General features: G+C 45.4%; 1 protein-coding gene across 7 annotated transcripts in view; it reads left to right on the top strand.

Moving 5' to 3' along the window:
• The window catches only part of CYRIB (CYFIP related Rac1 interactor B), a 160,494-nt gene that overhangs the window by 68,967 nt on the left and 65,604 nt on the right, over positions 1 to 25,923 (top strand). For 3 of the 7 annotated variants that reach the window (XM_044294752.1, XM_044294753.1, XM_044294757.1), the window contains exon 1: positions 17,460 to 17,591. The exons of 2 other annotated variants lie outside the window; for them this stretch is intronic. The gene's annotated coding sequence lies outside the window, so the exon portion shown is untranslated. Of the gene's footprint in view, positions 1 to 17,459; positions 17,592 to 25,261; positions 25,304 to 25,923 lie in introns of those variants that run through there. 2 more of the 7 variants (XM_044294759.1, XM_044294755.1) reach the window with 2 other exon arrangements.

The raw sequence follows: 25,923 nt of genomic DNA, 5'->3' as shown, positions 1-25,923 counted from the left end.
CTGCTCCTATGTACTAGAATATAACTACTATAATACTGCTCCTATGTACAAGAATATAACTGCTATAATACTGCTCCTATGTACAAGAATATAACTACTATAATACTGCTCCTATGTACAAGAATATAACTACTACAATACTGCTCCTATGTACAAGAATATAACTACTATAATACTGCTCCTATGTACAAGAATATAACTACTACAATACTGCTCCTATGTACAAGAATATAACTACTATAATACTGCTCCTATAGACAATGACATGATTTGCACAGGAGGGTGAATGTCCTCTGACTGCCCTGTCTCTCAGTGATGATACAGATGTGTAATATAACGGTTATTAGCTGCAGATTACATTTTGCAGAATTACTAACAAATCACACGACAGTTGTTATGGAGGATTTTCTTACAACACAGGAAACATTATAGGAAAGTCATTATTTGTCATCAATTGCTAGTTAACGTACGGTGACTAATAACTAAAATCTGCCACATCCAGGGCTATGAATCATATATCCTGGATAATTTTGGTTTAGCCCAGTGATATCGGTTTTCCATTAGGTGGTCGTATATCGTTCTATGAAGTTAATGCAATACAGGTGACTTTTGTATATGAGGAGGACCATACGCAGAAGATAGCTGTCAGCCAACAGCTGATGCTCTGATGTTTTTATAAACATGCACACTTGGCTGTGTTGAGCATGCATGTGCTCTTGGTAGTAAACAGGGGAGAAGACTGGTGCCAGCCTGGTGATGGTTTATCTCCTCAAGAGCAAAAGGATTGAGGATGTTGCAGTATAACTTCCTCGAACCCTGTCTCCCCGACATCTGCAGTTGGAGAGTCGAGGGCCCGGCTGTTTCTGCAGCAGGCAGCGTGTGAGTGATGCAGAGTCAGACATAGTCATTTGTACAAATTGGGGTGTTCTTGAACTTTGTGGTGGCGCAAATAGGGCGTTTGGGATGGCAAACCGGCGATGGGCCCTTCACTTACCCTGGGCCCAGGGCTGCCGACCCAAACGCCCCTATTATAATCCGCCACTGGGTAGTACACTAAAGGGGTTCTCCGCTTTGAACAATCCCTAATTCTTAGAAGAGCCCCCTGACCATAACTTGATCACAACGTGTCCTTCAGCTTGGACCTCCTTTGATCATCCATAATCTGTTGGGAAACCTTGCATTAAATATTCAGTTTCTCTGCAGCGCCACCACAGGGGAAATTAAGTATTACAAAGTGTCTAGTCATATCAGTGGGTTGTCTGCGTAAGGCAGGACAGGGGAGGTCCTCCAGGGACAGAGAGAGAGACTCTTTTTAAAGGTATTGTCCCATCTCATACTTTGGTCGCATATTGCTAGGATGTGCCACCATTGGGTCCTAGAGGTGGGAGGGTAGAACAGGGTCCCTAAAGCAAAGGAGAGCTCACTGTGCCATGCACTGCATGCCCTCTATTCACAAGCAGAGGAATTCTGAAAAGGACTGACCAAGTCCATTCGACTATTTCCAGAACTCCTACAGAAGTGAATGGAGAGCACATTGCGCAAGCGCAGGCGCCTCTCCAGTCACCCCTATGGGAGTTCCAGAAAAAGACTCAGCTATTTCTAGCAATCCCATTGAAGTGAATTCAAGGTGGCCACATTTGCATAGTGTGCCATCGTTCACGCTGAGAACCCCGCTGCAGAGACCTGGGTGGGACCTGCACCTATCTGACATTGGTGGCATATAAGCCACCAATGTGTGTGATGGGCCAACCCCTTCAAGCACTCTCCACTGTGGGATGCCCACGTATTATTATTTATGACATCGCCATACCATTGTGGCAGACCATGCGACTGCAATGGGGTCCATTTGGGATAATCCCCTCTTCTACTGGGGGTGATCTCTTGCTCAGGACTCTACCCTCTAAAGTAGTGGTGCACAATCTTTTTTGGTTTGGGGCCGCATTGTCACATTGCACTATTTCAAGGGGCTGCAAAAAAATAAAATAAGTTAATCAGCACCTGTTTGCATCAGCCTATTACACAGGCTAAGGCCTCATGCACACAAACGTTGTGTGCCCAAGGCCATATTGCGGCCTGCCTATGGCGGGTCCGCAATATGCGGGCACCGGCCCGTGTGCACTCCGCATCACGAATGCGGACCCATTCACTTGAATGGGTCCGCAATCACGGAGATGCGGATCGGAACCCCACTGAGTGCTTTCGAGGTGTTTCTGGCCGTACCTCCGCACCGCAAAAAAATAGAACTTGTGCGGACGGATCACGGACCCATTAAAGTTGAATGGGTCTCGATCCGCCCCGATGTTGCCCGACATTGGGGACATTGGGGACTGCATATTGGTGACTGCAAATTGCGGTCTCCAATGCACGGAACGGATGCACAACGCTCATGTGCAAGAGGCCTAATGCAAAGTGACTGGGGAGGAATGATCACTACCGCAGTCATTCCTCCCTCGCTCACTTCTATCGATTATCGGCAGCAGATCCCTGATTACACGGTGAGATGTGCTGACCATAACTGTACGTCTTTCATCCTGATAAAGTATGCAAATCAGCCGACAAACGAGTGACTCCTTGTTTATTCGCGGCACGATTATACCGGCCAGATATCAGGAATGATCGCTCCTATGAACACTTGTTCCAGTAATTGTCCTGAATATCGGGCCGTGTAACAGGGGCTTCGAGATTTTCTGGTAAAAAAACTGATTTTTAACACATTCCTGCAGCATGGGCCTGAAACAGAAGATTCATACTTTCCTGCTCCCCGCCGCTCCCGCTGTCTCCATCTTCTGGTTCCGGCGCTGTTCACATCCAGTTGGATACGGCCATAGTCACTTGCACCTCTCCAGCCAATGCCTGGCTTCAGTGGTGATGTGGCCACAAGCAGCGTGTCACCGCTAAAGTCAGTCATAGAGAGGTGCTCCGGGACCGGAGGATGGAGACAGCGAGAGCAGCACGGAGCCGGAAAGTAGGAGTCTTCTGTTTCAGGGACTATGCTGCAGAACGAGGCGAGGTTTCCTTCCTGCCTCCTCTTCACAAATCAGCGCAGAGGACGGCGCTCACTGGTTATTACCAGATATACTGTAGGTGCCCTGCAATAACCAGTAAGCATTTTCCCTGAGGGCTTACGCACGCGGCCATTGTTTTAGTCCGCATCTGAGCCGCATTTTTTTAATATGGCTCAGGTGCGGACCCATTCACTTCAACGGGGCCGCAAAAGATGCGGACAGCACTCCATGTGCTGCCCGCATCCGTTACTCCGTTCTGCAAAATGCAGAACACACATGGCTGGTGTCCTGCGGACCAAAAGAAAAGGTACGGTCGTGTGTATGAGGCCTTACTAGCCGGGAAAGCACCTATTGGTTAACCCTTTAAGGACCAGGCCTGAAAAGGTCTTAATGACCAGTCACTTTATTTGTGATTTAGCGCACATGGTTCAAACACTGGTAACTTTTTTATTTTTTGGACGACCAAATAACTTTTGCAGCTTTTTATTACATAACACAGGGCTTTTATTATTTTTATTATTTTTTTAGTTTTATTAGGGGGAAACAAATTGCGGTCCGCAATGCATGGGCACCATCCGTGGAGTGGGCGCATGGGGATCGAAGACCCATTCACTTGAACGGGTCCGCGATCCCTCTGTTCCGCAAAAAGATAGAGCAAGTTCTATCTTTTTGCGGTGCGGAGGCACGGAACGGAACCCCAGAAAGCACTCCGTAGTGTTCCGTTACGCAACGTTACGCATCTCTAGATTCGCGGACCCATTGAAGTGAATGGGTCCGCATCTGTGATACGAAATGACAACGGAACGGTGCCCGTTTATTGCGGATCCGCAATACGGGAACGGGACACCAATGGTCGTGTGAACGAGCCCTAAAGCTCATTATTTAAATATGCAAATTATGTGGAGTTGGATCGTTTTATTATACAATATGTATAGTTTAACATGAATGGGGTGATAATTGTAATGGTTTTGGTTGGTGTGGGCGTTTTTTTCTTTTATGTATTATTACAATTTTTCTTTTTTTTTTACTTAATTTTATCTTTTTATAGTTTTCTTTTACTTGTATTTTATTTATTTATTTTACTTTCTTTTTTTTGTACTTTTTTTTTGCTTTTATTTGTATTTTTTTAATGTGTTTTTCAATTTTTTTTTTTACTTTTAATATATATATATTTGCCACATCATTTGTCCCCAAAAGGTCCATAAAAGACCTTTGGGGACACCAACTTTTTTTTGCATTATTTCCACTGTAACTGGAGCATCCAAAGGGAAAACCAGCCTCCTGGCGAGGCTTTGTACAGGGCAGAGCTGGTGAGGCCCCTGTCCTACTGTTCATGCGCCCTTTATTCATAAAATGGTTTGGTTTACATTTAAAAGTAGCACGTTTATGTAAAAAATTCAGAAAATGTAAGTAGAAAATGTACCTGATGTCCTCAACAGGAAGCTCATGGAGGCATTGGAAGGATGCGCTGGATGAGGCGAGTCACGAATCGTCCTCCTGCTCTTCCCCACATCTCGCTCTCACAGACCACCGTCAAAGCCTGACGGTGAGAAATCTTGCGCAGGCGCAGGAGACCTCCTTGCTTTGCTGTGATCCTGATATGCACAGTATACAGCTAAGCAAAAAGTGCCCACTGCGCATGCGCCGGGGCAGATGTCAGCTAATTGTTGTGACACTGGTGCATCTGGAGCCACAGGACCGTAGACAGCTCATCTCTGATCCTCCCGCATCACAGCGATCACGGCGCATGTGCCGTGATCTCTTGAAGCCAAGGTGTATACATCTCCGCCAGGGGCGTAGCTAAAGACTCATGGGCCCTAGTGCAAGAGTTCAGCTTGGGCCCCGCTTCCCTCAGTGCTTTGTGGTCAGGGGCAGGGGAGTACACAGCTTTCATGTGGCCTGAGGCAAAAATTGAAACGGCACTAACCCCTTCCCTCCAGCCAGAGGTGTAACTTGACCTGCATGCACTTTCTATAATACAGGTGTCTTCTTTGGGCCCCATCAGGCTCCTGGGCCCGGTAGCGACTGCTGCCTCTGTACCCCCTATAGCTACACCCCTGATCTCCACTGACTGCTCCCGTCAGGATCGCAGTAGCACCAGGAGGTCTTCTGCGCCTGCGCAAGTTTTCTCACAGCCAAGTGCTGGTGTCAGGAAGTCAAGGGGCGGTCTGTGAGAGGGAGATGGGCGGGAGAATGTCGGGGTGACTTGCCTCATCCAGCGCAACGCCCCAATGAGTCAATTGCCCCTGTGCCCATGTCATGCCAATAACAGCCCCTCTGCTGCTGGCGGCTACTGAAGCCAAGGCAGGGAATTAGGGGTGAAGCCAACAGCAGCCTCCGTCAGCTCTTCCTGAGACTCCCGCAGCAAGACACTGCGAGCTCGAAGACATCATGTGGCTGAGCATCCATGTTTAGCGGCATCAGGGATAAGCGTCTGCCAGATGCCGCTGATAACGCTTATCTCCTGCTTGTAGAAAAGATCAGGCATGTTCAAGGGGGTTTTGCAGGAGTACAGTATTGACGGCCAGTCCTCCAGATAGGTCATCCATATGTGATCGATGGGTTCCGACTCCCGTCATCCTCTCTGTTGGGCCCTAGCCTGTGACATTGTCTCTGTTGGCCTTTGTGCAGCTACGTCCCGTTCTAGTGAAGGGGATCGAGCTGCAGTACCTACGACAGCCACTATACTGTGTAGGGCGCTGTGCTTGGTGTAGAAGGAAGAGAACGAGCCATGTGTACTCCCATCAGAGAACTGAATGATGGGGGTGTCGGGATTCAGACCACAAATATGACACCTGGAGGGAGGCTGATGAAATGGGCATACTTCCTGCAGGATGGATATATTGAGCAATGTAGTAATCTGCTAATCTGGGGCTGTTTTTTCGGTGCTGGGTTTGGATTTTATATTACGACTTATTACGGTATATGACAAGACCTGACTGGAGATGGGGCTGGTGCCTCATTCACTGCACAGCAGAGCGCAGCAGCCAGGGGACGGCGGCTCCCACGCACAGCTGCAGCGCTCTGTCTTTTGACACAATTTACTCGTCTGCACAGACGAATAACGCGGTATAAACACTCGGAGCGCAGGTCTGGGGAGCGCGCGACTGTTATTAGTGACAATATAATGTACAGGGGCTGCAAACCGTCCTCTAGAGGGCGACTCCGCCATCCCTTCTGTCCTGGAAAACTGCATTGAGAGATGACTATAGAAGCCAAGTCTCTTTGGTTGCTGTAACCAATTGCAGCATCTTTTGGGTCAAGAATTGCCAAGGATTAGTAAAGGAGCATCCCCCCCCCCCCCACAGAAACAGCGCCACTCTTCTTCAAAGGTTGCATCTGGTATTGCGGCTCAGCCTCATTTGAAGGAAACAAAAACAGGGCCACTTTTGCCCATAGGCTGTGTCGGGAACGGCATCTGAGATCCATTGACTTAGAGCTCATTCACACAAACGTATTTTATTTCCGTGTCCGTTCCATTTTTTTTGCGTACCATATGCGGAACCATTCATTTCAATGGGTCCGCAAAAAAAAGGAAGTTACCCCATGTGCATTCCATTTCCGTATTTCCGTTCCGCAAAAAAATAGAACATGTCCTATTATTGTCCGCATTACGGACAAGGATAGGACTGTTCTATTAGGGGCCAGCTGTCCTGGTTTCGCAAAATACTGAATGCACACAGACGGCATCCGTATTTTTTGCGGATCCGCTTTTTGAAGACCGCAAAATACATACGGTCGTGTGCATGAGGCCTTAGATGGGTTTAAGCTGCCATACTATATACAATCCGTAGACAGAGGTGGCGCTGTTTTGGGCAGAAAGTACCAGTTTTTTTTTTCAAACTTATTATCTTGTATTTTCAAGCTAAAAATCCAAAGAGGTCCTCTCCGCAGATCCTCTCAAGCTAAGTCAGGTTGGATGGGGACCATCGGTGGACAGCTGTTTCCAGGTCTCTCCAGAGGAAGTTCCTTTGAGATGTTCGAGGCTCTGGCTGGGCCACTCAAGGCCATTCACAAGGACATTCATCGGGCATTTGGAGGCAGTATTAGACTTGGCGGTGTGCTCAGGGTCGTTGTCTTGTTGGAAGGTGAACCTTCGGCCAAGTCTGAGGTCCAGAGCTCTGGACCAGGTTTTAATTGCGAATATCTCAGGACTTTGCTGTGGTGTTACATAGGACTGCAGGTGACATCTACTACATTATCTGTACTCAGAGTTATCACTGTGTTATCTGTGGTGTTACATAGGACTGCAGGTAACATCTACTACATTATCTGTACTCAGAGTTATCACTGTGTTATCTGTGGTGTTACATAGGACTGCTGGTAACATCTACTACATTATCTGTACTCAGAATTATTACTGTTATCTGTGGTGTTACATAGGACTTCAGGTGACATCTACTAGGTTATCTGTACTCAGAGAGATATCACTGTGTTATCTGTGGTGTTACATAGGACTGCAGGTAACATCTACTACATTAGCTGTACTAAGAGAGGTATCACTGTGTTATCTGTGGTGTTACATAGGACTGCAGGTAATATCTACTACATTATCTGCACTCAGAGAGTTATCACTGTGTTATCTGTGGTGTTACATAGGACTGCAGGTAATATCTACTACATTATCTGCACTCAGAGAGTTATCACTGTGTTATCTGTGGTGTTACATAGGACTGCAGGTAATATCTACTACATTATCTGCACTCAGAGAGTTATTACTGTGTTATCTGTGGTGTTACATAGGACTGCGGGTAACATCTACTACATTAGCTGTACTCAGAGAGGTATCACTGTGTTATCTGTGGTGTTACATAGGACTGCGGGTAACATCTACTATATTAGCTGTACTCAGAGAGGTATCACTGTGTTATCTATGGTGTTACATAGGACTGCTGGTAACATCTACTACATTATCTGTACTCAGAGTTATCACTCTGTTATCTGTGGTGTTACATAGGACTGCTGGTAACATCTACTACATTGTCTGTACTCAGAGAGATATCACTGTGTTATCTGTGGTGTTACATAGGACTGCGGGTAACATCTACTATATTAGCTGTACTCAGAGAGGTATCACTGTGTTATCTGTGGTGTTACATAGGACTGCGGGTAACATCTACTATATTAGCTGTACTCAGAGAGGTATCACTGTGTTATCTATGGTGTTACATAGGACTGCGGGTAACATCTACTACATTGTCTGTACTCAGAGAGGTATCACTGTGTTATCTGTGGTGTTACATAGGACTGCGGGTAACATCTACTACATTAGCTGTACTCAGAGAGGTATCACTGTGTAATCTGTGGTGTTACATAGGACTGCAGGCGACATCCACTTATTTCTCAGAGAGTACACCCCATGTTCACCCATGGAAAGTCTGAAGGACAAACAGCAGAGAGAACAGTCGGGTCCAGTCTCTGTCTGGTATATGGGCAGTACCTTGGATTCAAAAAGGTCATGGTGTTCCGGCTCCTTCCTGCATGAAGATTGGGCAGTGTTGCGCCCCCCCCCCCCCCCTCTAATATACATCTATAGCTTTCTGATCACGTCCTGCTCTATAGTACTGTTAGAGGTACGGTGGGTGTATTTGCAGCTTGTGCATTAAATCTCTTCTTCCTCCAGATCCCTTTTTATGACACTGGATTTAGGTCACAAGCTCCGGGATATCCTGACATCTCTGTAAAGCCTCTGGATTTTTCTGTTCCGGGACCAGTGACGGTCACAGCGGTGTTAATATTCTGGTATAACACTGTATTATTATTATTTTTAAAGAAAAGATACATAGTTGATTGCTGCTCATGAGGCTTGTTACGTTGTGATTTATCACTGTTGCAAGCAATTAATTGCTCTGATGAAGCTAAAATATATTCAACCATATTCTGTCCACGATTCCTATGCAGAACGATGTGTCTCCATGGTAACTAACCATATATCCTACTTCTTACCTTAACCAGCCCAATGTATGCTGGCGAGAAGTATGTGACTGATGGGAGTATGAATGCAGGATCATGCTACAAAGACTTTACCCCTTTCACCCCCAGAGTTTTTTTTTTTTTTTTTTGCATTTTCGTTTTGCGCTCCCTGCCTTCCCTTTTTTCTTTGTCTGTTCACAGAGCCATGTGAGGGCTTGTTTTTGCGGGACAAGTTGTACTTTCTAACGCCACCATTTAATATTGCATATGATGGTAGTGGGAAGCGGGAAAGAAATTCCACATGGGGTGAAATTGCAAAAAAAAGCAATTCCACCATAGTTTTATGTATTTTTTTTTATTTACGACGTTCGATATGTGATAAAACTGACCAGTTACTTTTATTCTGCAGGTCAGTACGAATCTGGCGATACCTTATATGTATAGTTTTTCTTGCGTTTTGATAGTGATAAAACATTTTAAAGTGGGAAAAAAATCTGTTTTATTTTTTTGTCGCCATATTTTGACCCCTATAACTTTTTTGTAATTATGTGTACGGAGCTGTGTGGGGGCTCATTTTTTGCGGGGCGATCTGAACTTTTTTATTGATACCATTCTTGGGTGTGTATGACTTTTTGATCACTTTTTATTTAATTTCTTGGAGAGAATGAAGCGACTAAAAACTGAGAATCGGCCATTTTGACGCTTTTTTCCGTTTTGCTGTTTGCCTCTATCGGGACTATATTTTTATAGTTTTTTTTTGTATGGGCATTTTCGCACATTGCGACACCCATGATGTGTATTTTCTTATTTTTTTTTGTTCTTTTATGTTTATTCTGGGGGGTGATTATTTTATTTTATTTTTTAAACTTTATTTTTTTTTTTACACTTTTTTATAGTTCCCATAGGGAACTATAACAATCAATAATCTGATTGCTATTATCATAGACTCCAATGCACTTGCATTGGAGTCTATGATGAATTTACTACTTTCCTATGGAGCCCTGTTACAGGCAAGGGCTCCATAGAAAATACTATGCAGCAGCCTCCTGTCATTCACAAAGACTGGGGCTGCTGCACACACGCCCCGGCTCCTCCGATCGCCACACGGGGGAGCCAGAGCACGCACTTTCAGTTTTCAGCACGCTCAGATGCAGTGGTCAGGATTGACCACGGCATCAGAGGGGTTAAATGTCCACGATCAGCATTACTGCCGGTTGCGGACATGAACCATGGGTGTCTGCTATAAGAAGCAGGCGGCCACCTGCGGCTATGGAGCCCGCAGCGCTCAGGAGCGGTCGCCGTCTTTAAAGACCCGGCCAGCGCCGTTTTCTTACGGCGTTGGTCGGGAAAGGAATAACCATGGAGGCACATAGGTCCGCAAGGGAGCTGCATGCACAAAATGTTATGATTTTTTTCACAGTGTAAGCATTGGGAAAGCTGCGGCTGTATACGGCAAACATAGCCAAAGGTTCCCGTTCACTCGATAGAGGCCAAAATAGTGTACGTTTGGCCTATGTTGAGCACAATAGTGACTAGACAACCTGCGGCCATGTCACTAAGGGCTCTAGAGTGTTATTTTCCCGGGATGAGTCCTGTGCACACAGAGCTGTCATTGACAGATCGGTTTCCAGCATTTCATACCATATTTCCCAAAGGTCATTTGAAGGTTGACAACCAGTTCCATAATCCTGGAAAGAAACACATCAAATCTATCTGAGCTACAAAGGTTATTGCCTTAAAGGGTAACTCCACCGAAACAATCAACTTGATGCATCTCCTAGTAGACATGAGTCTTCAGTCATGGATTGGAGGTCTCTGATTTCCCCACTTATTCTATGGGCGCCGCAGTATGGTGTTGGCCCGAAAGGGTTGCCTCAACTTTGAGACGTATCACCTATCTGCAGGATCTGATTGTGGGGGGTTCCCACTACTGGGACCTCCACCAATGTTGAAAATGGAATCCCGTGCCCCCTTTGCACTCTGTTCAACCTGTATGCAAGGGGAAGATGCCTATGTGTTTTGGTGGCCATTGAGATGAATGATTGTCTATTAGTGGTCTTAATTCTTGCTCATAGAGGGAGTCCTGTTTGGGGACATTATATGTCCTGATGGGATAAAGCAGTTCTCCAGGAGTAGAATATTGCTCAGGATAGGTCATCAGTATCAGATTGGTGGGGGTCCAACTCCCAGCATCCCCACCGATCAGCTATTTGAAGAAGCCACCATGCTCCTTTGAGAACTGCTGCTTTTTCCTAGGTCCTTCCAGCCACTATACAATGTACGGCCCTGTGCTTGGTATGCTGTGAGGATGCAGAGGCCCATTCCAGCAGCTGACCAGCTTGGGAGCTGGGAGTCAGTCCTCCACCAATCTGATATTGATGACCTGAGGATAGACCATCAGTATTGCACTTTATAGCGGCTGTCTCATCTCTATCACTAGGATATGCTACCAGTGTCAGATAGCTGCAGATCTTACTTCTGGGACCTGCTCCTTTCTCCAGAAAGGGGCCTCCCAAAGTGAAGGAGAGAGCGCGGCCATCCACTATACACCGCTATTGGAGTTGCAAGTACAGCCAAGTGCCAGCTTGGCTATTTCTGACAGTCCCATAACGGTGAATAAAGAGGTGGCTGTCCATGCACGGTGCACTCTCTATTAACTTCTATGGGACTTCCGAAAATCGCTGAGGCGTACTCACTTGCCCATTTTCGTAACTCCCATAGAAGTAAATGGAGAGCACACTGCGCATGTACAGTGCACTCACCTTTTCATTTGGGGCACCGTTATGGAGATAGGTGCAGGTCTCAGACGTGGGACGGGGACCCTCAACTAGCGATCCCCCATCGGGGACCCTCATCCTAGCGATATGCCACCAATGTCTGAGATGATTTAAGGACACCCAGTCTCGTGATAGATGCACTGGGGGGGGGGGACATTTATTAAAAATCTCTTAATAAATTTGGCGCATCTTCTGGCAGTCCCTACAGTAGAAAAGCAAATCTTCACCTGCTATGTCCGAAGCGGAGCTGAGGCCGGGCTCTGGATTATTAGCCATATCCATCTTCCATGGAAGCTGCTTCTGTCATAAAGATTAGAAGGGAGCAGGGAACCGTGACGGCCGCTCCCACAGAACGTTAATAAGAGACACGTCTTCTGCTTTTTTGTTATATTACATGTGACCGTATATAGACATTTCACAGGTCAGGGAAGTGCAGGGGACAAGGAGACTGCAGCACAGAGGACGCCTTTATTTCCTCTCTACTTCTTGTTTTATAGGTTTACAGTAATATCGTTTTGAGCTGATATGGAATTTCTGAAATACTGGAATATTTAGACCAAAACCTAAAAGAAATTAACAGTTTCAGGGGTCTAGGAAGCTGTTTTATGGGGTACTTTAAACTACAGAACTGCTTCATCTGTCCCCGTGACCTGGAGGAAACATTGTGGTCACCAGGGATTTCCTTCCTTCTACTAAGGGTGTATCTCACTGCATTTGCTTTGTACGTCGGAGGTATACGTCGGGAGGACTAGGTAGCCTCCTATTCCTTCTCTGTGGTCAGCACTGGTAGCCACTGTCTGTGCTCCTCTACTTCGAATTAGTTGTGGAGGCTGAAGAGGAGAGATGCTGAAGCTAGCCATAATGGTACCACACACATTATAAGCTGCATAAGTATAAAATGTAGGACGCCGGCAACAGAGGTCTCTAAATAAATTCAGACCTCAGACCAGATCCTCCCTTTATTCCTTAATAAATGTAGACCTCAGACCAGGCTCTAGAATTAATTGTGATCACACATCACACCCATAAATAAATATACACCCAGGTCAGAACCCTACATAAATAAGACCACAGACCAAACCCTTACATTAAGTTAAACCCCAGACCACATCCATGAGTATATAGAGATATCGCACCAGATCCCCAAAAGCAATTGAGACATCAGACTAGACACTATCAATAGATAAAGACCTCAGACTAGATCTTCTAATTCAATGGAGACCTCAGACCAGACACCCTTAATAAATGTAGACTTCAGACCACACCCCTAAATTATTAGAGATTTAGGGTCAGGTCCTCTAATTTAATGGAGACCTTAAACCAGACCCCTCAGTAACTGGAGGCCTCAGACTAGATGCTGTCAAGAAATGGATCCCTTAGACCAGATCCCGAAATAAATAGAGACCTCAGACCAGATCTCCTAATTCAATGGAGACTTCAGACCAGACCTCATCAATAAATGGGGACTTAAGACCAGACCCCTAAATTAAGAGGGATCTTAGGCCAGATCCCCTCATTTAATGGATACCTCACATCAATCTCACTCAAGAAATGGAGTCCTAAGACCAGATGCTCTCAAAAAAGGGAGACCTTAGACCAGAGGCAAATTTAGACCAGACCCCGGCCTAAATTATATACACACCCCAGATCAGAGCAAAGTAAATTCAGACCCCAGATTAAACTGTGCCATTTACTTACTGCTTCTCACTTCTGCTTAATTTACACCTCTGGGCACTCGCAGACTAGGTCCTCACTCCAGCCATCATCAGAACTTGGGTGGTGCTCCTAGGTGAAAGGACCCAGGAGCAAAGAGTGTAAATGGTGGCAAATGAAAAATACAAGTTGTCCCACAAAACATAAGCCTCTATATGGCTATATCGATGAAAAAAATAAAATAAATATTTTTATTAAATGCATAAATGAAAATCCTTAAAGGGGTTTTTGAAATTTGGTCTAGGCACAAAATCGTATAAAAAATAAATAACCAGTTCTCACCAGTTAAAGAGGCCCTGTCACATCCTCCAACAATGGTTCTCGTCCGTTAATAATGACCTGCCACATCCTCCAACAATGGTTCTAATCCGTTAAAAATGACCTGCCACATCCTCCAACAATGGTTCTCATCCGTTAATAATGACCTGCCACATCCTCCAACAATGGTTCTCATCCGTTAATAATGACCTGCCACATCCTCCAACAATGGTTCTCATCAGTTAATAATGACATGCCACATCCTCCAACAATGGTTCTAATCCGTTAAAAATGACCTGCCACATCCTTCAACAATGGTTCTCATCCGTTAATAATGACCTGCCACATCCTCTAATGGTTCTCATCAGTTAATAATGACCTGCCACATCCTTCAACAATGGTTCTCATCCGTTAATAATGACCTGCCACATCCTCCAACAATGGTTCTAATCCGTTAAAAATGACCTGCCACATCCTCCAACAATGGTTCTCATCCGTTAATAATGACCTGCCACATCCTCCAACAATGGTTCTCATCCGTTAATAATGACCTGCCACATCCTCCAATGGTTCTCATCAGTTAATAATGACCTGCCACATCCTCCAACAATGGTTCTCATCCGTTAATAATGACCTGCCACATCCTTCAACAATGGTTCTCATCCTTTAATAATGACCTGCCACATCCTCCAACAATGGTTCTAATCCGTTAATAATGACCTGCCACATCCTCCAACAATGGTTCTAATCCGTTAATAATGACCTGCCACATCCTCCAACAATGGTTCTCATCCGTTAATAATGACCTGCCACATCCTCCAATGGTTCTCATCCGTTAATAATGACCTGCCACATCCTCCAATGGTTCTCATCAGTTAATAATGACCTGCCACATCCTTCAACAATGATTCTCATCCGTTAATAATGACCTGCCACATCCTCCAACAATGGTTCTCATCCGTTAATAATGACCTGCCACATCCTTCAACAATGATTCTCATCCGTTAATAATGACCTGCCACATCCTTCAACAATGATTCTCATCCGTTAATAATGACCTGCCACATCCTCCAACAATGGTTCTCACCCGTTAAAGAGGACATGCCACATCCTCCAGCAATGGCTCTCATCTTTTAAAGAGGACATGCCACATCCTCCAGCAATGGTTCTCACTCATTAAAAAGGACCTGCCACATTCTCCAACAATGGTTCTCATCTTTTAAAGAGGACATGCCACATCCTCCAGCAATGGTTCTCACTCATTAAAAAGGACCTGCCACATTCTCCAACAATGGTTTTCACCCGTTAAAGAGGATCTTATGCCCTTCAAAGATTGTTAAAGAGGACCTGTCCCTTTCTCCCATAATGGCAGCTACCTTTACTTTGCTGCAGTCGCCGCTTCACATATTCTGATGCCGTTTTCTTCTCCTTGGCCTCCTATTCCAGAGCAATTGTTGGCGTTAGTTTCAGATCCTGATTTGCTTTTGTAGCCATGCACAGTCAAGGGTTCTTCATTCCCAATGGGCAGTAAACCAGAGCTCTGGTGCTGTCCGCACTGTACATGGAGGTGCTGCTGCTGCCTCTGTCGGTTCTGGTGGACATGAGACTGGGTGGCAGGGATGCCAGTACTAGGAGGCTGCTGCTGGGTCTAACAGCTCTAGCAGTGATAATCGTCACAACTGTTCAGATAAAAAAAAGTAAAACAAACAAAAATAAATAAATAAATAACAATAATTAAAAACTAACTAAGGCTACTTTCACACTTGTGTTCGGGGTTCCGCTTGTGAGTTCCGTTTGAAGGCTCTCACAACCGGCCCCGAACGGATCCGTACGGCCCCAATGTATTCTGAGTGGATGCGGATCCGCTCAGAATGCATCAGTCTGGCACCGTTTGTGCTCCGCTCCGCTCAGCAGGCGGACACCCGAACGCTGCTTGCAGAGTTCGGGTGTCCGCCTGGCCGTGCGGAGGCAAACGGATCCGTCCAGACTTACAATGGAAGTCAATGGGGACGGATCCGTTTGAAGTTGACACAATGGTGCAATTTCAAACTGATCCGTCCCCCATTGACTTTCAATGCAAAGTCTGGACGGATCCATCTGACTAACTTTCAGACTTAGAATTTTTTCTGAAAGATAATGCAGACACCAGACGGATCCGCTCTGAACGCAAGTGTGAAAGTAGCCTAACCCATCCCCAAAAACACCATAATCGCTGTCATAAGGCCATCCAAAACTTGATTACCCAAAACTGGGCATGTAATCCAGTAGACAATGGCGAAATAAAAAAAAAATGGGGTAATAGTATGTTATTACCAAAAAAGATCACTTAAAAATGAAAAAAAGCATATCTTTTTGCTATTTTTTCAAACTATAAGCCCAAGAACTGTAAAAAAGAAAAATAATAATAATAAAAGAAATAAAAAGAACTCTGCAGTGTTCATGAAAACCAGCAAAAAAATGCAAAAATGTAAATTACGCTGCTAGCCCGACAGATAAAAAAGTTATAGCCGTTAAACTGACGTGTGCGAAAAATGGTGAAATGGTGTCTGGTTCTTAAAATCAAAATTACACACTTCTTGAACCGGTTAGGGTTAGGGCACTTTCACACTAGCGTTATTCTTTTCCGGCGCTGAGTTCCGTCCTAGGGGCTCAAATCCGGAAAAGAACTGATCAGTTTTATCCCCATGCATTCTGAATGTAGAGCGATCCGCTCAGGATGCATCAGGATGTCTTCAGTTCAGTCTTTTTGCCTTTTCAGGACGGAGATAATACCGCAGCATGCTACGGTTTTATCTCCGGCCAAAATTCCGGAACACTTGCTGGAATGCCCGGCATTTTTTTTCCATTGACATGCATTAATGCCGGATCCGGTATTGCGGTCTGAGCATGCTCAGACCGATAAAAATGTGAAAAAAATAAATGCCGGATCTGTTTTTTTCAAGAACAGCCAAGTTATTGTGTGCATGCTGGGAGTTGTAGTTTCATAGGCAGCTGGCGTGTCGAGAGTTGCCGATTCCTGTTCTAGAACATCTTCCACATTTTTGGGGGTCTGAAAACAATTACGTAATAATATTTGATCCCACCTACCATAGATGCTGTAACAACACTTACATCACTGAGGGCAACTTCCTAAAACTTTACTTTTAATCCACATACAATTAAAAATACCAAAAATGCAAAAAAAATCTGGACCAGATACCATATAAACCCCAGTATGTACTCGATATCAATCGGATACTCATTACCTGGAGGTGTCTTCATGCCCCCTGGAGCCCCCCGGCTGCACATCTCCACCTGAGAGAGGCCTGGACTTGGTTCTTTATCTACCTGGACCAGCTAAGTTTTCTTTTATTTAACCAGATAATGAGTATCCGATTGTATCTTGTCCAGATTTTTTGCTAACCGTCCATTGTATTGACAGCTTTGTTGCACTATAGATATCATGGTCCAGTTTTGAGACCACCTACCATAGACTTTACAGCCAGAAGAAAATAATAAAAAGAAATAGTTAAATGATGTCCATAAAACAGTTTGTCAATGAAGGGGTTAAAGATGAAATCTGTTATAATTTGCATATTATTCAATAAAACATACATAATAGGTGCCAGATAGATAGCGATACGTCATGATCAGTGATCCCTTTAAATTTGCCATCCAGTGCTCAGTTTGGCATTTGCCAACCACAATATGGCGCCCGGAAGTGGTAGCGTTGCGGACGCCATGTTGCTACTCTTCTCTGAGGCCGCCCTTCCTGGCAGGCTGAGGAGTGGGCGGGGAGATGATGAGTGTCCGCCCCCGCCGCTGCTGCAGTGTGTGTCAGAGCCGGGAGCTTCAATGAGGAGGAAGCAGTGAATGGAGATGCGGCAGCGGGGACTGTAGGCCCGAAGAGCGTCCGTCCTTACCGTGTCCCGGGCCGGTACTGCAGGTGAGGACGCCGCGGGGCAGCAGGGTGTACTGTGCCGCCTGGGTATCTCACCTGTTTACCCCTGCCTCATCAATGCCCCCTGTGTGCCAGCCTACCCATCATTACCTCCTATGTTCCAGCCTACCCATCATTACCTCCTGTGTGCCAGCCTACCCGTCATTACCTCCTGTGTGCCAGCCTACCCGTCATTACCTCCTGTGTGCCAGCCTACCCGTCATTACCTCCTGTGTGCCAGCCTACCCGTCATTACCTCCTGTGTGCCAGCCTACCCGTCATTACCTCCTGTGTGCCAGCCTACACGTCATTACCTCCTGTGTGCCAGCCTACCCGTCATTACCTCCTATGTGCCAGCCTACCCGTCATTACCTCCTATGTGCCAGCCTACCCGTCATTACCTCCTGTGTGCCAGCCTACCCGTCATTACCTCCTGTGTGCCAGCCTACCCGTCATTACCTCCTGTGTGCCTGCCTACCCGTCATTACCTCCTGTGTGCCTGCCTACCCGTCATTACCTCCTGTGTGCCTGCCTACCCGTCATTACCTCCTGTGTGCCTGCCTACCCGTCATTACCTCCTGTGTGCCTGCCTACCCGTCATTACCTCCTATGTGCCTGCCTACCCGTCATTACCTCCTATGTGCCAGCCTACCCGTCATTACCTCCTATGTGCCAGCCTACCCGTCATTACCTCCTATGTGCCAGCCTACCCGTCATTACCTCCTATGTGCCTGCCTACCCGTCATTACCTCCTATGTGCCTGCCTACCCGTCATTACCTCCTATGTGCCTGCCTACCCGTCATTACCTCCTATGTGCCTGCCTACCCGTCATTACCTCCTGTGTGCCTGCCTACCCGTCATTACCTCCTGTGTGCCTGCCTACCCATCATTTACCCCCTGTGTGCCATCTTAGCCATCATTTACCCCCTGTGTGCCATCTTAGCCATCATTTACCCCCTGTGTGCCATCTTAGCCATCATTTACCCCCTGTGTGCCATCTTAGCCATCATTTACCCCCTGTGTGCCATCTTAGCCATCATTTACCCCCTGTGTGCCATCTTAGCCATCATTTACCCCCTGTGTGCCATCTTAGCCATCATTTACCCCCTGTGTGCCATCTTAGCCATCATTTACCCCCTATGTGCCATCTTAGCCATCATTTACCCCCTATGTGCCATCTTAGCCATCATTTACCCCCTATGTGCCATCTTAGCCATCATTTACCCCCTATGTGCCATCTTAGCCATCATTTACCCCCTATGTGCCATCTTAGCCATCATTTACCCCCTATGTGCCATCTTAGCCATCATTTACCCCCTATGTGCCATCTTAGCCATCATTTACCCCCTATGTGCCATCTTAGCCATCATTTACCCCCTATGTGCCATCTTAGCCATCATTTACCCCCTATGTGCCATCTTAGCCATCATTTACCCCCTATGTGCCATCTTAGCCATCATTTACCCCCTATGTGCCATCTTAGCCATCATTTACCCCCTATGTGCCATCTTAGCCATCATTTACCCCCTATGTGCCATCTTAGCCATCATTTACCCCCTATGTGCCATCTTAGCCATCATTTACCCCCTATGTGCCATCTTAGCCATCATTTACCCCCTATGTGCCATCTTAGCCATCATTTACCCCCTATGTGCCATCTTAGCCATCATTTACCCCCTATGTGCCATCTTAGCCATCATTTACCCCCTATGTGCCATCTTAGCCATCATTTACCCCCTATGTGCCATCTTAGCCATCATTTACCCCCTATGTGCCATCTTAGCCATCATTTACCCCCTATGTGCCATCTTAGCCATCATTTACCCCCTATGTGCCATCTTAGCCATCATTTACCCCCTATGTGCCATCTTAGCCATCATTTACCCCCTATGTGCCATCTTAGCCATCATTTACCCCCTATGTGCCATCTTAGCCATCATTTACCCCCTATGTGCCATCTTAGCCATCATTTACCCCCTATGTGCCATCTTAGCCATCATTTACCCCCTATGTGCCATCTTAGCCATCATTTACCCCCTATGTGCCATCTTAGCCATCATTTACCCCCTATGTGCCATCTTAGCCATCATTTACCCCCTATGTGCCATCTTAGCCATCATTTACCCCCTATGTGCCATCTTAGCCATCATTTACCCCCTATGTGCCATCTTAGCCATCATTTACCCCCTATGTGCCAGCTTACCCATCATTCCACCCCCTATGTGCCAGCTTACCCATCATTCCACCCTGTGTGCCAGCTTACCCATCATTCCACCCTGTGTGGCAGCTTACCCATCATTCCACCCTGTGTGGCAGCTTACCCATCATTCCACCCTGTGTGGCAGCTTACCCATCATTCCACCCTGTGTGGCAGCTTACCCATCATTCCACCCTGTGTGGCAGCTTACCCATCATTACCTCCTGTGTGCTATCCCATCATTCCACCCTGTGTGCCAGCTTACCCGTTATTCTCCTTGTGTTCCAGTCCAGTGTAATTTCCCTTTGTGCCAACCTACTAGTCATTCCCTGTTTTTCCCAGTTTACCTGTAATCCCCCCTCTCCTCCCATGTGCCAGCCTACTCATCCTGACATCTTACCCTTCTTGTCAGTCTACCAGGCAATCCTCCTCTGTGCCAGCCTACTCATTATTGCTTCTTCTTCCAAGTTTCAGCATACCCATCGTGCTTCGTCAGATTCACTTTGCTCAGAATCCTTCCCTTCCCCTGCGCGATCAGTCTTATCCAGCTGTGCCAGCCTCACTGCCATCTCCTCAGTTCTCTTACTTATCTGTGCTCAGTTACCGCCTTGGCAGCGCCACCGCTCTTCCTTTACTGAATGCAATCTTTTCTATACTGCTAGTACCTCATTAGTGGCACCTTCACCCCCCAACCCTATTGATATGCTCCCCGCCTCTTCGAATACCCCCTGTGCCCCCATCACCATAGTATCCTCACAGGTTAGTGTCCATCCACACCTCCTGAGCCGTGCCACCACAGGAAGCCTTCTCTAGCCTTGGCATTGCCACCTTGTGTATCTGTTCTGACTTCATTGGCCTGAATTCTACCAAAATACTTATGTCAAGTGAAATATTCTGTCTTTGGGAAAGCTGGGTGATAACCAATAGTCAGAAGTATTAGGATTGTCTCCACACATGGCAAATGCCCTTAGTTATACCGTCACTCACGTCTACCCCTACTACATAGGAGGCAGTATTATAGTAGTTATATTCTTGTACATAGGAGCAGTATTATAGTAGTTATATTCTTGTAGATAGGAGGCAGTATTATAGTAGTTATATTCTTATGCATAGGAGCAGTATTATAGTAGTTATATTCTTGTACATAGGAGGCAGTATTATAGTAGTTATATTCTTGTACATAGGAGGCAGTATTATAGTAGTTATATTCTTATGCATAGGAGCAGTATTATAGTAGTTATATTCTTGTAGATAGGAGGCAGTATTATAGTAGTTATATTCTTATGCATAGGAGCAGTATTATAGTAGTTATATTCTTGTACATAGGAGCGGTATTATAGTAGTTATATTCTTGTACATAGGAGCGGTATTATAGTAGTTATATTCTTGTACATAGGAGCAGGATTATAGTAGCTATATTCTTGTACATAGGAGCAGGATTATAGTAGTTATATTCTTGTACATAGGAGCCGTATTATAGTAGTATATTCTTGTACATAGGTGCAGTATTATAGTAGTTATATTCTTGTACATAGGAGGCAGTATTATAGTAGTTATATTATTGTACATAGGGGCAGTATTATAATAGTTTTTTTTCTGTACATAGGAGCAGTATTATAGTAGTTATATTATTGTACATAGGAGGCAGTATTATAGTAGTTATATTATTGTACATAGGAGCAGTATTATAGTAGTTATATTCCTGTACATAGGAGCAGTATTATAGTAGTTATATTCCTGTACATAGGAGCAGTATTATAGTAGTTATATTCTTGTACATAGGAGCAGTATTATAGTAGTTATATTCTTGTACATAGGAGCCGTATTATAGTAGTATATTCTTGTACATAGGTGCAGTATTATAGTAGTTATATTCCTGTACATATGAGCAGTATTATAGTAGTTATATTCTTGTACATAGGAGCAGTATTATAGTAGTTATATTCTTGTACATAGGAGGCAGTATTATAGTAGTTATATTCTTGTACATAGGAGCAGTATTATAGTAGTTATATTCTTGTACATATGAGCAGTATTATAGTAGTTATATTCTTGTACATAGGAGGCAGTATTATAGTAGTTATATTCTTGTACATAGGAGCAGTATTATAGTAGTTATATTCTTGTACATAGGAGCAGTATTATAGTAGTTATATTCTTGCACAGAGGAGCAGTATTATAGTAGTTATATTCTTGTACATAGGAGGCAGTATTATAGTAGTTATATTCTTGTACATAGGAGGCAGTATTATAGTAGTTATATTCTTGTACATAGGAGCAGTATTATAGTAGTTATATTCTTGTACATAGGAGCAGTATTATAGTAGTTATATTCTTGTACATAGGAGCAGTATTATAGCAGTTATATTCTTGTACATAGGAGGCAGTATTGTAGTAGTTATATTCTTGTACATAGGAGCAGTATTATAGTAGTTATATTCTTGTACATAGGAGCAGTATTATAGTAGTTATATTCTTGTACATAGGAGCAGTATTATAGTAGTTATATTCTTGTACATAGGAGCAGTATTATAGCAGTTATATTCTTGTACATAGGAGGCAGTATTGTAGTAGTTATATTCTTGTACAATGCAGATTAAATTGTGGTACTTTTATTCTTGTGAACACTGTACTATAGATGTCAGCAGCTCTTCTGTAGTATAGAATATGACTATGCTCGTCTATGGAGATGCAGCTCATTGTGTAGTATGACAATGATTATGATATTCTCTCTATATATATTTTTTTTACTAATTTCGACTTTGACTTTTGTATACTTGACTATAAGGTTGTATTCCTACATCCCTCTTAGAGCGTCCTCCTGGTTGCGCCATTGTTTGTCTCCTCTGGTTTCCCGTCCATCCCAGGAGCTGACTAGATGTAACAGGTTCCGGGGCCGACCACCCGCTGTGTGATGTTGGTCAGATCTCTCATTTTGTCCTGACGTTATTATTACCCAATTACAGGTTGGTGAGATAATGGCAGCCTTCTCCTTCGCGTTCAGCCTCTGCCGTTCATACTCATTGAGATTCTCCGTTTGTATGGAAGATGTCATTACCCGCTGTGCCCCGGGCTCAGGCCTCGGCGCAGCCCCAGCCCCGTGCCGTCCTGTAATCTGGGGCTTGAAATGCTCTGATTTGCAATGTTGTGCCAGATCAGAGGATCCCGGGATCGCCGCTGTTTAACCCTTTGACTGCTTTGATCAAGGCTGAGACAAAACCTTGTGACGTAATAGTGAAGGACCCTAGAGCTGGCTGACCAGATTTCCTGTTGTTGGGGCACACTTGGGGTACGCCCTGACAACTGCCTGTGTAATCTGAGTCTGGCCTATACAGAGATCTCTACCAGTACGTTTATACATTAGATAAAAAAATGGAAATAATCTGCCCATGGGGATTGGAAAGGGAAAAAAAGTAAAACTTAAACAATTTTTTTTCTAAATAATAATTACTAAAAAAATCAGTCAACCATCTCGCCCATATAGTAAATGGTATACAAATGTAACATTTTATGCCCATGTTTGGTGTCGTCACAACCGTATTAACCTGCGTAATGCATTTTTAGCATCATACATTAGGATTAGTGTATACCGTAAAGAAAAAAATTACAGTGATCCTCTGGATCAACTTGCAGGATAACAGGCCGAACTGGATGGACAAATGTCTTTTTCCGGCCTTATGTACTATGTTACTATGATCTATTAGTATAAATTTACTGTCTTTTTCACCCTATAAGATGCACCTAGGTTTTAGAGAAGGAAAATAAAAATAAAATATATATTTTCATTAGACCGCAGATCAAAGCCCCAATATTAATCAGACCTCAGATCAGGCCCCCAATCAGACCTCAGATCAGGCCCCCAATCAGACCTCAGATCAGGCCCCCGATCAGACCTCAGATCAGGCCCCCGATCAGACCTCAGATCAGGCCCCCGATCAGACCTCAGATCAGGCCCCCGATCAGACCTCAGATCAGGCCCCCGATCAGACCTCAGATCAGGCCCCCGATCAGACCTCAGATCAAAGCCCCAATATTAATCAGACCTCAGATCAAAGCCCCAATATTAATCAGACCTCGGATCAGGCCCCCGATCAGACCTCGGATCAGGCCCCCGATCAGACCTCGGATCAGGCCCCCGATCAGACCTCGGATCAGGCCCCCGATCAGACCTCGGATCAGGCCCCCGATCAGACCTCGGATCAGGCCCCCGATCAGACCTCGGATCAGGCCCCCGATCAGACCCCCAATGTTAGACATAAAAAGTAAATCACCTTGCCTCTCCTGTATCGGGCGCCGGTGCTCCTGAGATCAAGCTCTTCTCTAGCTCTTCACAAAGTGCGTCTTTGTCCTCACACTATGTGCCGTCATGGCACCAACAGAAGAATCCAAGGGAGCGGTAAGTACTGACCGCACAACGAGCGCTGAATTCACTGCTCCCCAATCCTACTGTACTAATGAGCGCTTCCAGTATATGGCCTATAAGACGCGCTGACATTTCCCCCCACTTTTATATATAGTCGTAGGGCGAACAATATGTTAATAAACTTGATGTTAATGTAATAATAGTAATGTCTTGAATGACATTTAGGCCGGGGTCACACGTGACTGATTAGCTGCGGATTTGCACCCGGTAAAGCAAAGCAGATGAGAATTTCTGGATTCTCATTCACATGCTGCGGAAAATGCGACATTGCGGATTTGAGATGTCGGAAGCAGTGGTTCCGTGAGGCCGTGCAGTGATGTCGTGAATGTGAAGCCTGGACTGCTCGGACTGGAACTGTATCGTCTTTAGTGATGGCTCCAGGTTCTGCTTGGATCTGACGACGGTCAGGGTTCCAGTATGGAGGCCTCGTGGTGAGCGCTCCTGTCCTACCTATGCTGTGGAACGACACGACGCACTGCCCCAACTGCGGGTGTAATGATCTGCGGACAGTCGGTCACCCCTGGCAGTGGTACGAGGGACACTAACATCTCAGCGGTATGTGCAGGACATCCGGAGGACACGTGTGTTGCTCTCATGGCAGGGCTTCCAACTGGCATTGTTCACACAGCAAGGGTTTCCCAGGAATGTCTCCTCCAGATTACAGCGCGTCCTCGGCTGCCCGGTCACCAGATTTATCACCAATCCAGCCTTTATTGGACCAACGACTGGCCGTAGTGCTGACCCGCCCCTGGCAAGTGATTGGATGAGCGGGCGTCTCCTGTGTGTCGAGCCAGAAGCAGAGGGCAGCGGGGGGGGCGGGTTTGATGTGGTGGACATGCGTAACCCTTTTTGCATCCCATATATAATTAATATCTTCCCTGCAGACAATCCCTTTAAGTATGGACCCCCCTCCCCCCTCAATAGGGATTCATATTGCTGCGTAACCGATACAGGAGGGGCGAGAGTCGTCTTCTGGAGTTTATGTGAATGAGGAACTGACCCTGTCAGATCCAGATCGCGTCGTGTGACTTTCGCTGTCACTCCCCGCACCGCACGGGGTGAAGGCGAGGCGCTCCCCTGTCTCCGAAGAGAATTGGGTAATGAAAGTCCTGCCACTTCCTATTACGCTGGGTGCTTAATATCATTATCAAAATATGTACTTGCTGTCAGTGAATGGGGACGTTTCTGTTCACATTCATAATCCTTTTTCACAGCTGGGGGTTTGTTACTATTGTATCCAGTCTTAAATACAGCAGAGGCGCTAATCTCTCTCCTGCCCTGAGGTTTGCTACAATGTGTCAGTGCAGGAGAAATGTATCAGCAATTTATTGCACAGTCCCCTTACCATTTTCTAATATTTAGTGTAGAGTTAGGAGGACCTCTGTGGCGTCGCTGTGCCCATCGTGCTCCCCGCGTCGCTTCTGGCCGTTTTCGTCTTACTTGAGTATATGGGTTAGTGTCTGGACCGCGGGAAGTGGGAGTTATTGACTAGGAGTATAGTTATAAGGAGAGTAACGTGGACGTCTCCATGCTGTATTTTCTCCTGATGTAGCAGAGCTGGATTTGCTGCAGTTGTGTTGTTTGTACATAATATCACTAGGAGTAGTGTCGAATGATAGACGAGCTCTGCTGCATCTGGTATTTACTAAACCTCATTCTGCTCCATCTGTACGTGATTGGTGCTAATCTGGGTGACCACTTCTATGGCCTTCATTAT

The sequence above is a fragment of the Bufo gargarizans genome, chromosome 5 (assembly GCF_014858855.1).
Source record: "Bufo gargarizans isolate SCDJY-AF-19 chromosome 5, ASM1485885v1, whole genome shotgun sequence".
Taxonomy (NCBI): domain Eukaryota; kingdom Metazoa; phylum Chordata; class Amphibia; order Anura; family Bufonidae; genus Bufo; species Bufo gargarizans.
Note: the sequence above shows the minus strand (reverse complement) of the source record. Positions and strands in the feature narration are given on the sequence as shown.